The sequence below is a fragment of the Papilio machaon genome, chromosome 1 (assembly GCF_912999745.1).
Source record: "Papilio machaon chromosome 1, ilPapMach1.1, whole genome shotgun sequence".
In the NCBI taxonomy this organism is placed as follows: Eukaryota; Metazoa; Arthropoda; class Insecta; order Lepidoptera; family Papilionidae; genus Papilio; species Papilio machaon.
Genome location: NC_059986.1, coordinates 10,048,188 through 10,060,883, shown reverse-complemented (window position 1 = coordinate 10,060,883; position 12,696 = coordinate 10,048,188). Strand labels below are relative to the sequence as shown.

The 12,696-nt window shown below is 34.1% G+C and overlaps 1 protein-coding gene across 1 annotated transcript in view; it reads right to left on the bottom strand.

The window, feature by feature from the left end:
• Positions 1 to 12,412, bottom strand: part of LOC106719272 (voltage-dependent L-type calcium channel subunit beta-3) — a 77,280-nt gene extending 64,868 nt beyond the window's left edge. The window contains exon 1 of the mRNA XM_045679547.1: positions 12,382 to 12,412. The gene's annotated coding sequence lies outside the window, so the exon portion shown is untranslated. The remainder of the gene's footprint in view (positions 1 to 12,381) is intronic.
• Between the last annotated feature and the right edge of the window lie 284 nt (positions 12,413 to 12,696).

Below are 12,696 nucleotides of genomic sequence, written 5' to 3'. Positions count from 1 at the left end.
ATTACTATAATTATTTTTATTCTAATACGAGTATATCGATAGATGAGTATATTAAATATGAATAGTTTTTCAAAACTTCGTAAAGAGAGACAAATAAATAATTATTTTTAAAACGTAATTTGTAGCCGTACGTCCTCAAAGTTCACAGACGTTTAATACTGGTAACAGTCGCATTGACCGCGTGTTTCCTCTAAGAGATATTATTTCTATGGAATCATAATTTTTAAATTAAACATCAGCCAGCCACACAGCTGATCATGATTTGATTAACAACTGACACTCTAATATGAATTCTAACTGCTAAAAAATAAAGTGTACATTGCTTTGATGAAAAAGTTTATACGTAGTGTATACTGCGATGCCTTGTTATCTATTAGACGAAATTAATTTGAAAGGTACTGGATTGGGACCGGTATTGAGATGTGCTTTATTGATCATATATATATACAAGAAATTTTTAATTTTGTTACAAAATGAGTCCATGCAAAACTTGTTATTAATCATTGTAATTGGATATGTCTGTAAAATAAAGTATTTTATTAAAAATACTTATTAAGTGATATAAAAAATTAATAACCTAAAAAAATTAATAAGCTTACCGTTAATAAAAACTATGTTGTTTTATTTACGAAATGTTTACTTGACAAATCAACGCTAATCATGGCATGCACGTTGTCCTGATGAACGAAAAATGTGACAGCGCTTAAATGGTTCCATATATGTGTACATTTAGGATAAGGAAATAGAAAAAGGCAAAAGAGTGATTACTTAACTGGCTTGATCTAGTCTCCATTCATTGACGGCGTGGAAAATAGGTCAGCCGCCGTCCATCACACTCCTATAACTTTGAACAGATCGTCTATCCATTTTGCAGCTTCCTTTTTTTTATATCATAAGGTGGCAAAGGAGCAAGTGGTCAAGGGTGGGAAGGAAATGATGACTAAAATTAAGCCACCGGCACCACACTCACCATACGAAATGCGGAATTGCTTCCAATTTACGCCTATCGTCTTTGTGGTCGTGGTATTGCTCCGGTCGACTCGGACTATTTGGGATCGATCCCCCAACAACTATTGTTATTGGGGGATCTACCACTGTATTCCTTGCGTTTATGTCTATTAAACTGAGTGTTGGCATGACATTTTTAATTACTGATTACATTATCCTATATGAAGCTTATAATTGCCAAAGACTATCGCATCTTGTTATTACCATTTTAAACTGGACTGATTGGCTCCTATTATAATTAAATTAAATTTATCGATAACAATCCGATACACTAATGTCAAAATTCACACATTTGTAGAAAGGATCTTTATCACATATTCATTAGCTTAGAAATCTTCTAAATTCTTTTAGAAGATAGCTCATTAATATCTGTGTAAGGCTTACACTAGTGAACGAACTTATACGAACGAAAGTTCATAGTAGTGTGGGTCGAAGTACTAACGACGGGTTGAAATGTCGCAATTTATAGTCAGCAATCAACTATCAAACAAATTAATGTTTTATATCCTCATTAGAGCTAGTAGTTAATTCATAAATACCGCGCGAGTGACGCGAAAAATTCATCTTAGGCCGCGCTATGAATATTCAAGAAGAAATCACGATACAGTTAAAGAACTTCCAAAAACTTCCGCAACAAGAAACAAAACATCAACAACGATAACTTTACAGTGCGATTATAAACCTTATTGCTATAGACATAAATGCTTTTCCTTTAAATTTTATATTTCTCATCGGAAATTGGATGTTTGTTTCTAATTATGTACGACATGGAGGGGGCAGGAGGGTCGCGGCGGCGACATTTGATCTGAGTGATATACAATAAATGTCGATAAATCACAGCAATGCTTCGAATCAGTTTAAAAATGGACCAGTTTAAATGGAAACACGATATATCAATATTCAAATGAAGAAACAGAATTTATAAAATCTTGATATTTGAATGAACAACAATAAAGACGCGAAAGATTTGCGCATTTAAGTTACCTAAGTACCTAAGTCTAAGGTTACCTAAGTTTTAGGTTGGAACATTCATTCCAGTTTTAAATAAATTCTATAAAATTAAATAGTTATACCTTGACTTTTTCTTAAAACTGATCTTACGATAGTAGAAATTGTTTATTAATAATAAATTATATTTTAAATATTTTAACTATTGAAGTTAAAAGTAAACTTGATATTCTCGTTTCGAATTGCTTCATAAAGTACGGTAACGAAGACTCTCAGAGTTCAAGTAACAATGGTCGCTTGAATATTTTATTCGATGCTTTATGGGCGTGTTGCGATGCGCCCGTACAAGACAATAAAATAGAAAAGTAAAGTGAAAGGTTGCCAGATACATAGTTTGTCCGTTTAATGGGAAATTTTTAAATTAATAAAGCCTATTAACTGCCTGTACCTGACTAACTGGAAATACAAACAGAGCCGCCTCGTGATATATTGAAATACTAAAGATATTATGTTTTAAATATAAACATCGCTCTAAATAATTCCCAACGATACTTTCTAATGTTCTAAAAGACTGGATGAAACACAATTTACACTGCGGCATCTTAGAAATGCTTAACAAACGTTTAATAGACTTTCCCTTAGGGACGTTAAGTGGTCTTAACGGAGGTGGTTTTGCGTAAATGCTACACAAAGACAGAGTAACGCTCTGACACAATAGGACCGAATCTCATCAACAGATGTCGCTTTAAAACAAGAAGTAGACGATATTATAGTTCATGTGTAGGTAAAAATTTCGCACTGCACAATTTTTAAAAATATGCCACAGTATTTAATAAACTTATGCCTAACTAAATAATAAGTATAAAAAAGAGCGGAAAAACATTAAAACATTGTATAAGATCTTACAACAACAAAACAAACTATGCAAGAAAGAGAAAACAAGTTACTTGTGATTAACGGAACATTAGTTGGTACAAAATTAATTACGTTTAGAGCTGTTACAATCGAACAGAGATAGTGGCTATAAACTACACTTAGAGACGCATCAATATTGCCAGTATTGTGTAACACTGAGTTCCCACTACCGAAACGCTTTCACAAAAACATATAACCATCTCTATCTTTAAAAAGAAAATAAGTGGGAAAAGAATACATTGTTATAAATGGCTATACTGCATTTTTACGGTAATGCTCTTCCTATAGCATACACGTCAGTGACATTTGGGTTTTCTGTTTTTATTGGCCATGAGGGTTATGTTTTTCACTTGTATGTAAGTACTAGTTGTCACCCGCGACACCTTCTACGCGGAATTTAAAAAAAATGATGAATAGCCCATATGTTCTTCCAGACTATGCTCTACCTCTATGCCAAATATCATCAAGAACCGTTGAGCCGTTCCGGAGATACGTTCAAACAAACATCCATCCATCTAAAAATTCGCATTTATAATATTAGTAAGATGTAAGAATAGATTACTAGAAAGATGGTATTGGATTTTTATTGTATGAGCGCATAAAACAAGCAGACTTTATATAAATCACTTTATTAAATGGGAAAAACTAAAACAGCCTAGTATAGTTACAGAACACAATGTTGCCATATTAGATACCATAGACTGTGGAATAAGTTAAATGTTTATTTTTCATATCTAACAGATGGATTAAATTACAGATATTTGTCTGCCAGATACCAAAATGTATAAGCCATAGTCTATAAATAAGTGATGATCCGGTATCGGATTTTTGATTGAATCAAAATCGTATCTGCGTGAACGACCGAGAGCAACGTAAACGGGTTTTCATTCACATCCTTCCATTGAGTTCCAATGTTGACGTGTCGTTCATTCATACCAATTATTTTTAGATTTTTCGCAGAAAGTTCTCCTGAAGTTTTTATTCATCTTACAGAAACTTTTCAGTTTCCGAAATTATTATTTTTTACCAAAAAATTTAAAATTTTCTTTAGCAATTATTATTGAAATGAGAAACCTTTATTTACTTCATAAATTTAAAACTATTTTTTTGGTTTTATATCTTTAAAATAAAATGCGTAGAGCAAATTTGGTTCAAGAATTTTTTTTATTAACTACCTTTACTTCGTTAAATCGTCTCGTCGTTTATCTATCAAGGAAATAGAGCTTTTAAATTGCTACATCTCATTACCAGTTGAAAACAAATGCGTGATTTATTTTTTTAACGAAATAAATAATAAATCGTAGGTATTATTCAAACGAAACTGGCTTAATTAGATCGTGCGTAGGTGTAATGTCAAACTGAGATATCTTATAGCGAAACTTAACACGGAAATTATTTGTATACGTCCAACGAACAAGAAAGTCTAATAAAAGATGTACATAGATACATTGTACTTTAGTTCAAATCAAATCCTTAACTTTATAAACAAACAAACGTTTACTTACTTTTATATTCAAACTAGCTTTTACCCGCGACTCCGTCCGCGCAGAATAAAAAATAGAAAACGGGGTAAAAATTATCCTATGTCCGTTTCCTGCTTCTAAGCTAAAGCTACCTGCCCACCAATTTTCAGACAAATCGATTCAGCCGTTCTTGAGTTATAAATAGTGTAACTAACACGACTTTCTTTTATATATATAGATAGATATAGTCGTTATTGTTTACATCTAGCTTACAGATAGCTTAGAACCAGGAAACGGAGATAGGATAACTTTTAACCCGTTTTCTATTTTTTTTTATTCCGCGCGGACGGAGTCGCGGGTAAAAGCTAGTTGTCAATAATAGAAAAAAATTAAAGTGATAAGTGGGTTTAAGCATAATTTCATCGTGAAAAGTGTTTGAAAAAAAATTTGATTTGTATGATATAATTTTGTTTTCTCGTACAGTGAATTTTGTAAATTCTTAGAGAAATAAAGATCTTAAACCACAAAAATGACATGTGCTTTTGTTTACAATTTTTTTTTATTTGGAACAGAGTACATTATAACAGAGGTTACGTATGCAGATTGCTGACCAATAAATACTCCACCCACGTCAGCACAATCGTTACACGTATTTACATCACCTCGTAAACTATTACGATCTCATACTTTTATTTATGTCTTCTGCTTTAATCCGTCCGAAATAGAATAAATAAGCCAATTTACAATGTATTATAATATAAGAATACATATTATTTGAAGCTACAATCGAGGAAGTTACAAATAAAAACGACCTAAGTTTATAGACACTAATCGATAGATAGTGTCTTGATTAAAAGGAAAATAAGGCGTTAAAACTACGATTATGGTCACCATATTTTTTTTTACTGATTTTATCAATATACAGTCCAATTTTAAACGAATATCCAATCTGGACTTATCCAAAACTACCAGTCACTTATTTAGTCACCTACCAGTCTGACATGTCAACGTCAGAATTGAGAAGATGTAGGCGTGGAAGTTATATAGTTCCCGCTGTTTTATCCTCAGTCAACGATGTGCCAAGGAACCTTCCCACCAGGTGGCGCTCCATTCGAATTAGTCAAGCGATAAACAAATTAAACATGAATAATTATATAATTTTTGAAATTAAGAAGGAGATATCAGCCCCTACCTAATCTATTTGCGGTATTTTTAACCAATGTTACAGTCAAGGCAAGTATACTAACGACTCCGAAGGGTGCGGTAGTATTTACTTAGATGTAATATTGTTTATAGAGCACTTTTTTATATCTATGCGTCTACGCCATGTCTGACGTTTAACCGTTATCGTTTTATGTGATTTCTACGTTACATAATATATTACGAAGAAATTCGACGGAGAACCAATGTAAACGACATAATTCTCCAAGTCAGTAGGCTGAAATGGCAATGGGCCGGTCACATCTGTCGGGCCAACGACGCCAGATGGGGAAGAAAGGTCCTAGAATGGAGGCCACGGCAGGGGACTAGGAGTGTGGGGCGTCCTCCTTCCAGGTGGACCGACGACATAATCCGCACGGCGGGAAGTTGTTGGATGCGAAAGGCGGAGGACCGCGTACTGTGGAAGGCATTGGGAAAGGCCTATGCCCAGCAGTGGGCAGATAAAGGCTGTTGATGATGATGATGATGATGATAATATATTAGTTATTTAAAAAATTTAGTAAGCAAGTAATAAAAGTAACTTAAATCTTTAAGAGTTCACTAAGTGCAAAGCACAGTTTAACATATGTACACGATCTCTGATAATTCCAAACTTCAGTAAATTAATAAAACGAGTCCGTAGCAATTACAACGCAACCGATCCACGATCGTGTAGTTTTGTTAACAACTAATTAATGTGAGAAATAAACGCATTAGATACATTTACGTTCGATAAATTAAAAAAAAAACAACGCTGTATAAATCGAAGTACACCAACGCAATTATCTTCGACCGGTTCGGTCAAGAAATTTGAATAATAAAGATAGGGGATTCTCATAAACAAGCATACGCCACATACCTACTTATCAAATTCAATTCTAATACCGACAAAGATAAGTGTTCTCAGACGTAAAGCTTGTGATTTGCTTAATGCCTTAAGTCTGTTGTCTCTGAGAGGTTCTATTTATTTCATATGTCGTGTCGTGTACTTTCAGTATTCTGTGCATCATCAGGTGCACAATATTATTTAATTTAATTTAAATTTCTTTAAAATAATATTAAAAACATTATTGTAAATATGTTTGGTTTGATGGCTTTGAATTTTTATCAAACATTACTGAAACGTAACATACCATTATCATCTTTCAGGAAATATGTAATTCTTTTATAATTTTTATGATGTCACAAAAAATAAGAATCAATGAATAAACATCGAAAAATAGAGATCACATAATTATCAAACTGTTTCACAGATGTCGCTTTTCCTTCGGAAAAACGTTTACTCTTTGTGAATTTACCGTAGCAAGAGTTAAGTTCGGCAATTGGCGGTGTCGCAAGCGTCGGCATCGCCATCGCGGCCATAACATTATGTATTCATACAATAAAACAGAAATAACGAGATGTGCCCCAAAAATAGGCGTACGTATAAGGCACATACGAATGTGTAGTTGAAACACGTTTCACAGAAAAGCGACGGCGACATAAATTGAACATTATCGCGTAGGCAAGGCGACTCGAGCGGCCTCGGGCAATACGCTGTTAGCGGATACAAAAGATATTTATTCATTTGTTTATTGAAACATAGCGATGCTGTAGAGTTTCATAAATTACTGAATTGGGTATCAGTTGAGAGTTACGAGCTACGTCATTGCTGTAGTTAAATAACACAGTTGTAGACAAGCATAGACTTGTCTTAATGAATGTTCTTGCGTTGCATTTTTAGTTCTTGTTATTACAAAATAATGATAGCAAAACCAGACTTATTGCAGATCGATAGCACACTATAAGAGCGATCAAAAGATGGGAGCAGGATACAAGAGTAGCAATTATAAGAAAAAAGAAAACAATTTAAAATCAAGGAACTGTATAAATCAATTGTGAAATCGCTAAATTATTGAAACAAGAAACAGAACCCTAATTCTATCACTAGCTTTAAATAATGACATCAAAAACGAAAAAGGTTTCAGCAGAAACCCAAACTGATTTTCAACTATTTGACTTTACTCCAAATTAACAGATAATTCGAAGTTTTTCCTAACACGTACCGTACGGATTGTCGACTTCAAATGAATCATACGTGAATTATGTAAACCGCACATCGCGTGGGCGGTCACATTGGGAATTGCCCGAAATATTTCGTCGCATAAAATCCCACATCAAAATGAACAGTAAAAATTCATTCAGCATCTATTTGTCCGGTTAAAGTGCACTTATGATACTGAAAAAATAAAAGTCTTCTATCTTGAGAAATGTTTTTATACAATAAAAGTAAAAGATTTTAAAATAAATGATAATATACCAGTAATAGTCGGAAATTGATCGCCGCATACATTTAAGTAAACTGTAATTTTGTAGCTTCTTCGAATCATATATAAAATTCATAAACTTGTTTACAAGATCCGATTTTATATAAGTAATTAACTGAAAACAAATTACCTAAACAACTCATCAAACAACCGATATAAAGATAAGCATTATTAATAATAAAATAAGTCGAACATTTTAAGAGATAACAGCGTCTTCTCTGAAATAGACAATAAAATAGTATTTAAGCACTGACCATTGCCCAACAGACCGCGCTGACTGAAATATAAAGCGAAGTATTACCGATCCAAAGATAAACATGCGATCGCATCAAAACCGAATAAAAACGCACTTTATTTCAGTTATTATACACCAATAAAGATCGACGGGCGACGGCCGATTTTACGACGCAGGCCGCAAGACAATCTCCTCTGTTAATAGATTGTTACGTTCGAATAAAAATTGTTTACCCGCTAAAAGGAGCAAGTGGCCACCGGATAAGTACTGCTACAGCACCGCGCAGACTTTGGGGATACGTCGACATCACTATAGAATCGAACGAAATTTGTGTTGGTTATTAAGCGAACCTCAAAATAATTGTTACGCCGTATTTAATTGCAATATATTAAAAAATATACATTCAGTGAAACTCTCAAAGCTTTTATAAATAGGCGAAAATCCATAGTGGATTTTCAAAGACGCGTCATATTTATTATTCTGGACAATTTGAAGAGAAGTTATATTTGTAGGAAAGATACACGTAGTCCTGCAAAATACTATTGTTTATTGAGACTTATTATATAACGTGACAACATAAATATTAGTATTTTTTGTTGTTTTCGTGCATTAAAATAAGTACAAAACTATGTACTGAACCCTTACACAAGACCCCGCTATCACGCACTGCTCCCGACGCCTCACATATCAAAACACCGATCGTAGAACGTTTAATCGTCCCAACTAATTAACCTAACTAAGAGTACGTATAAAATGTTGATAGTTAAATTGTGAATCGTTATAATACACAATAAAAACTGACATAAGAAACTGTAAGACGATAAATCCAGTGTTAATGTAGGGACCAAGGTGCGCGGGCGTGAGCCCAACTCTCAGCTACGAGCGTAGTTTACGTATGAAACGATAAAACGTCTGATGCATTTCTGTTTGTTACCTATTAGCCAATGGAGTGATAAATCTGGAACGATAGATTGATGGGATAGTCCCGTAATGTTTACATATGCCTTTCTCACTAAGCGGATGGTCATACGCGTCGTAGCAATAGCAACCAGTGGAAAATAGTTATACTTCTTAGTGGAAAAATTCTATTAAAGCGAAGCACATAAGATCGTATTTCTATATGATATGTAAAGAACGAAGGTAGCTTTTCACCGAATTAAAAAAAATACAATTTCAATTCGCTTGACAAGACTTTTGAAGAAAAAAGATTAAATTATTAAAATCTTAATATGCGAATGTTTGGATGGGTGATGGGTGGTATCTCCAAAACGGCTCAACAGACTTCGATGAAATTTGGCATGGATGTAGAGCATAGTCTGGAAAAACACATAGGCTACTCATTAAGTTTTTTTTAATCCGTGTAGACGGAGTCGCGGGCGACAGCTAGTATGTTATAAAAATGCAAATGTATTACTTTTACTTATCATTGAGACATGTTATGTATCTATTAATTAATAAAGTTATAATTAATATAGAGGAATAATCGTACGAGAACATTATATCTGTGAACATTACGCATAACTCACGGCAGAACATTTCGGCTGTGGCTGATATGTAAGTAAGCACTCATTAAGTGGCCAGCAGCGGCGTCGCGTGTGGTCCCTCGATTAATTCGGCCCACGTTAATTTATCCTGTATGTTTCCCGTACCCTGTCAGCATTCCCCCTTACCTTATAGTGTAATACATTAACAATTATCGATGTCAAAGGAATTTCTAAAAAAAAACTGCGCTGAAAATGAATAAAAATATTCAAATGTTTGGTTTTCAAAATTGATTAAAAAAACAAGAAATAAAATTATTTCGCATATTGGCCTTTTTCCAAAGATGTCTTATTTATATATTTTTTAACATCAAATTTACTTAGTTAATAAAATGTTTTAAAAGATATTACAGCATACATTATATATATAGTTGGCTCTTTCATTAAGTAGTTAGATTAGATACTTGAAGCCAAATACAATGACACGAAAAAAATAAGAGAAATTCAAGGGAATTTATTGCGCATGTAGGCTGGAGAAAGTGTTTGTAGATTAAATTTAAATTTTAATCGGTTATTAATGTATACAATAAAGAGGTTGCATTATAATCTATAATTTATTGTCTTCTATGAACTTTGGTTATATTCATTAAAATACATCGAAGCGGTCGTAAATCGAAACGCAATTTGACGCGTCAAGCCACGAAATTGACAGATCTCATATATTCACAACTATATCCGTCAAAAGAGATCGGTAGAGTATTTATTAATGTCACAATAATATCGATTTCAATTCAATGTCGATAGATAAAATGATGCAATGTGTTAATTAACCATTGGTCGTAATCATTGTAGTAATTTTGAGACACTTAAGTAAAAACCTAGTCTACTGCCTACGTGCATGCTGGTATACCAATTATTATTATGTAAGATTATTAGAAATTGAGTAACAGGAATATAAAGTTGACCCCAATATCAATACTATCTTCGAACCATTTAAGAAACGTCGCAAAACCTTAACCTAGTAATTAAACTGACCGAGTATAAAATTACTATTACAGTATACAAATGGAGAAACAAACATAAATCATTCGTAACAAAAGCCGCACGGTAAGCCGCTGGGTCCATTGCTAATTGGGTAGCCGCAGTAAACGGCGGCCATCTTGAATGTCTGAAACCCAATTTCCATGGACAAAGAGTTCAAAAAGCCGAAAGCCCGCGTAACAGAACACTATACCGCGAAAGAACATAAAATCTGGCTGGCTATTAGATTTAGCGGTGTTGGTAACAACGTACGACATTTTTATATTTTTCAAGTGAACGGCTCGCCCGCGCACACGCAAGCACACATGCAGCGCACGCACACACGCGCCCACACAGGTATAAACAAATGTGCTAAGTAAAAAATATTATTATAGCATAATACGCCATAAAACACGAAAGACTCGGATCGTTGGAAGTGCTTCTCAAACTTTCGGTTTAATTTTTTTTTATGTAATATAAAATTTATATGTTTCTTTCTTTAAAAACTTTATAATAAGTACGATTGGATAATAGTAAGCGAATGTAAGTTTTTTGAAGGTATATGCTACATACGTATCCAGTTAAAAATGTAGGTACCACCCGGATTACTTATACCACTACTACCAAAAATTAAAAAATAATTACGACCATTTTGTAGACCTTTCAAATTTTTTTTTCGATAACTTTTACCCATGATTTACTTATTAATCGACGCTGCTATGCTTCATAAAATCTAGCATGAACGAACGCTTTTGGAACATAATAAAAAAACGAAACTGCGTAGCAACAGTTTGAGAAGCGCACCGAAGACGGTACTCCAACATAAACAATGTCAGTGATTTCTATTAAAACTATTCGGCATTTCGATATATACGAATCATATTAGAATAACGTCTGGGAACTTGTAGCTACGCAATGTGCAATAAATAACACGGACAGACAGCCGCGCGGTAATTACCTATAAGAACCTTATTTGTATAGCTGTTGAAGTCATTTTGCATTGCAATAGTATTATGTTTATTTGGTAAGTGTTGGTAATAAAAAAAATAATTTTTGGTAAGCTCTGCGCGTCTTTGTCGAAAAGTTTAAGGACAAATTCGCTGTGAGCCCGTTGTGTGACTTTAATTGCGTTGCAAACAGAATATAATATTCAAATTATATGACTTAAATACGACCGATGTTATTGGAGATGTTTTAACATATTTAATTGATCTAAAAAAACTTATTATTTTCTTAATTAAAGCAACGAATATTTTGCTTTATAAATACATCTAATAGATTTATTTTAAAGCTTTGAAATACAAGATTTAATACGAGAACTAAATGATAATATAGACTTGGTGGAAATAATAACATTTGAAAACTGAATTTATATAAAACATTTGCAGGTGTATTTTTATATTATTAGAGTACTTAATATTTTTCTTTACAAGGTTTTCAGTTACCTACTGAAATTAATAATTGAAGAAAAATAATTTCATCACTTTCCATATTTACTCTAATCAACCTGAAAAATAATATTTTAATGTCTTGATTCGACTGTGAATGAGACTCGAACAGTAGTTGACTATTGACCACTTAAGTTAAACAACTTAATAAACTTAACAATAACATCTACTACAACAACAGCTACAACTAAAATCTAAAGTGCAGTGCTTCTATTAGGCTTCAAATTAAGAAGCATCCAAATTACTTATAACAAAATTAATTTGAACACGTTACACAGGGGGGTGTGACAATGTGGACGAATATTTGAATAAATAGATGGTCATCCAACTATTTGTTGGTACAAATTTGGTACATACCCAGAAGGCGGTGAGGTTGGGTTGCAGCCGGCTCTGCAGATCTGGGTCGGAGAGCGCGCCGCGGCCAAGCGAACCCGAGGCGGATGAGGAGCCCGAGGCCCGCTTGCTGCGCCCGCGCCGCTCCCCCGCGCCTGCGCCCCCGCCCGCGCCCTGCGGATATACTTGTCTCACCCCCGCCCCACAAGCACGGCCCTAGGCCCTAGCGCTACGCTAGTGCAAGCGGTGATGTTAGTGCCACTGCAACTGCCATCGTGTGCCAATATTGTACCACGATTGCTGTTTGCATTGTGATGTTCAAGTGGGCCACATTCATTT